Consider the following 4,159-nt stretch of genomic DNA (forward strand, 5'->3'; position numbering starts at 1 on the left):
GCCTCACCCATAAAGTAGAGAGGGACCATTAAGTCTTCACTAATAGCCCATGAAAAGATGTCCTTCAGTTCTGGAAGCCATGGGCTGAGGAAGAACCATTGGATAAGGACCTTAATCCTGAGATAATCCTTCCCTCCTTCCACAGACACTTATTGAGGTTTTACTATGTACCAGTTACCATTCCAAGCTTCAAGGAAGCAAAACAGCCAAAATTTATACTCTTGGCCAACAAGACTCTGCCCTTATTCTGGGAAAAGGGTGCCCCCCACCATACACTTCCAGGCTCTCAACTCCCTGAAGCCCAGCTGAGGCCCCTTAGACCCCAGACTAAGAATCAAATTCAAAAGTCTCCATTAGTTAGCAACTGAACAAAATGGTGGCTTTCCTATGGGCAGACTGGGCAGAAGAGACCAGGCCATGTCAGGAAGCAGCTGTGAGTGGCAGGGCAAGGGAGGGCCCCAGCATCAGGCAGGGTGCCCTGGGCACATTAACCAACCTCCTCCGAACCCCTGCCTCCCCCAGTGAAGGGGACAGGGGTGTTGCCCTCCTGGTATCATCAATGGAGGCGGTGCCATGGAGTGCTCAGACAGTCCCACTCAGAGCCAGAGCTACCCAGATGGCATCTGGGGCCGACACCAGCCGAGCCACTGCACCTGCCCCTGGCAGGCCCACCTGCCCCTCCCCCTAGTTCCAGCCTCAGGGGTCCGCCTATCCTCACCCCCTTTACCACGAAGTCCCAGATCCATTTGCTTGCAATGGATTTCCAATCTAGACATTGCTCCGGGCCGTGTGGGAACAAAACACAGGCATCTTGGCCAAAGTGAGAAGATGGAGAAGTGGGAGGTCTTCAAGGACTTTGAGATTCAGGAAAAAGAACTAACCTGTGGCTATAAAATATCTTCAGAATCCTGTCTTCTCCCCACCTCCCTTTGGCTTTTACTTTGCATTGGCCTTTTCCTCATTAACAAATGGGCAACGAACATCACTACTTTCCAGGGCCACCACCATCAGGCAACAACAGACCATCCCCTTCACCTCTCATCAGCCTTCCCGGGGCCTCCAGCTGCTACTCTGTGCGCCCCCTTCAGGTCAGCCTGATGGATGTCGGGGCAGTGGGTGGAGATCCACTTGTCCTCTGTTCATAACCCTCCCCCAAATTTCCCACTGGAATTAGGATCAACCCAAACTTGTTTCCCAGGCTTACGAGGCCCTGCAGGATGTGGCCCCATCCACCCCGCTAGCTTCATTCCAGTCACACCCCTGTCTTATCCCCCCACTCCTGAGCCTCCACTAACCTATATAACACATTCACAATTACTACCATTAGAACAAGGAGTCCCTTCCCAAGACACTTAACTTCCAACTGCTGGAAAACCAGAGTAATATCCTGATCAAAATAACACACTCATTTTATCTTCCAGACAATTGATGTAAAAAAAAAAAAATATGCAGGTCCACAATGTCTAAGGGTTGAACAGTTCACAACCTGACACACTGACCAACTACACCCAGTAACTTGACGCTACTCTGTCAAGAGCAGTTCTTCCTGCCTCACCTTCTGCTGCCCTCTGCCCTCACCCCTGCCCCTGCTTAATATCATCCAATTGATTTACCTTAAAGGTCAGTGCCCTGGAGGGGCCCTGGAGGGGCCCACGTGTTGTTTCCTGTTAGGTCATGCCACCCCGGTTCTTCTTTAAAGCCATTTTGCTTATCTGTTTATTCTGAGCCTTTACAACTAGGCTGTAGCCTCCCTGTGGGAGGTAGTAATAACGAACATATATTAAGTACTTGCTGTGTGCTAGGCATTGCTCTAGGCACTTTACTTCTATTGTCCTTTTTGATCTTCACAGCAATGCAGAGGAAGGATCGCTGCCCCCATTTTGCAGACAAGGAAACTGAGGCCCACCACGATTCCCCGAGGAGTAAGTGGCAGGGTCAGAATTGGCACCTGGGCAGCGTGATCTCAGGAGAATGCCCCCAGTCTACCCTGCATGCCATGGAGAGCTGTGCAGGACTGTGCCCCAGAACCTAGTCTGGCACCTGGCACGTAGCAGGGCCTCAAGAAACGTATTAAAAGGATGAACAAATCATCGAACTGGAAGGCAGAATTACAGTTTCCAAAGCACCCTCACATCTCTTCTCTCGCTTGACTCGTAAAGTACTTGGAGGGAAGCGTCATTATTCCTGACATTTTTAAAGGTGAGAACATTGAAGGCCCGGTGAGATCATAAGCAGCCTCGGCCTGAGGTCGTAATCCTAAGCAGCTGCTTTAAGCCATTCATTTCTTTAGAATCTACCGCTTAATTTAAAATTTTCACGTACATTCTGCATTCTATCCCACGATACATCTGCGATTATATTCGGTTTTGTATTTTTTTACTATATTCCCTATGCCGTACCTCCTTCGTTCCATAAGCTGAAGCCTGGACCTCCCCCGCCTTCACCCACTTTGCCCACTCCCCACCTCCCTATTTGTGTTTGTTTTCTAAGCAAAACTAACAGACATCTATTACTTGTGTTCAAAACAGCTTATTGTGGCGAGTTTCAAGCATCCATAGAAGTAGAAAGAATGATATCATGAAACCCCAGGTACCCAACATCCAAATCACCGAATGTTTAAAATCCAACTTTTCACAGGACATGGACTCTCCCAGGAAGCTATCACAGCAGCGGTCCTTTCCAGACATGCCCATTTAGTTTTCACAGCCTTCCCTCTGAGGCACAAACCAATATTGGCCTACATTTCAGAGGTGGACATTGAGCGCAGTAAGGTCAAGTCCCTTGCGGGAAGACTTGGAGCTAGAAGGAGCAGAGTCAGGAGCCCCCCAGAGCTGGCCAGCTTCACCATCTGGAGGTAAAGTCCTGTCCTAAAAGAAGTCAAGGAAACGGGTCTACTCCCTCTCTCTTCTACAACCAAAGTTTGCCCTAAAATCACACCATTTCCAAAAACACCCCACTCCAAATCAGCCAAGAAAGCTGGTCACCCACCTGTCTGCCCCACCGTGCCTTGTCATTCACTCTCCTGTTGCAACAGACACATACAAGCGCCTCACTGTGCTGCTGTGCTGGGACACAGTCTAGCCAGACATGGACCCAGCCTTCAGGCGCTCCCAACTCCAGTGGAAAGGAGAGAAGCAGACAGGTGTCACCAAAATTCAAGGGAGACCTTGACCAACACGCAGGCATGCAAAATGTATAAGGAAAATGCTCCGGGCTTCACCTACCCTCTATCTCCTCCATTGGAAGGCAGGGGGCAGGGAGCGGAAGAGTTAAGGGGTATGAGTTTGGGAGTCGGGTTACACTTGGGTTTGAATCCAAGCTCCACCCTTTCCAAGCTCCATAGTCTTGGGTAGGTTACCTACCTTCTCGGATTCACTTGTAAAAGAGGGTTGATAAAATCCTATCTACTGGAGCCACTGGAGCCTTACATTAGATAATGCTTAACCCAGTTTCTTCAACAAAGGAAGCTCGCCGTCAGTGTTGGTCATTACGCACGGTGATTCCTCGTAACCAGTTCTCAGTAATGAGTCCCAGCCTGCCTGAGTGAGGAAGCTGTGTGGAAAAGTGGACACATTTCCCCGGAGACTATTTTTATTAACCAGCCTGTCCCCAGAAACTCTGTAAATTTGGAAAGTAGACAGATTTAAGGTAAAACTGATCAGCCTTCTCTTTTCAGCCAGACGAGGGATGTGGGCCACGTGTCAGGAGGACAATCTGGTGGTCAGGGGAGCAGGGACAAAGGCGCCCTGTTGTTCCCCAGCCCCGCGCTGGCACACAGGCTCACATCCCACGGTCCTGCGGGGCAAACCCGCGTGCGGCAGGGCCGGGGTGGCTAAAACACAAGCTTCAGGCGCGGGTGATCCTGGGTCTCATCCAGCCTCTCCCCGGGACCTCCTCCTAGGCTGATAAGAACCAAGAAGGCCCCAGCACACCTGGCGCATGGTGTGCACTTGGCTGACAGCAGTCATCACCACGTCCGTAGTGGGACAGGCACCAGACCCGGTCTCAAGACCCGTGTCTCCAAGACCAGGCTCTGCCGTGCGTTTGCTGTGTGGCCTCAGGCAGATCGCCAAGCCTATCTGATGCCCAGTCTCCCACAGTGCAGATAAAAGTCACACCTAGTCCCCCTGCCTCACCCTGCCTGTCACCCACCCGGAGC

The sequence above is a fragment of the Lynx rufus genome, unplaced genomic scaffold (genome assembly GCF_022079265.1).
Source record: "Lynx rufus isolate CCGP_SWC_20201006 ecotype Redwood Valley unplaced genomic scaffold, mLynRuf1.p SCAF_11, whole genome shotgun sequence".
Taxonomy (NCBI): domain Eukaryota; kingdom Metazoa; phylum Chordata; class Mammalia; order Carnivora; family Felidae; genus Lynx; species Lynx rufus.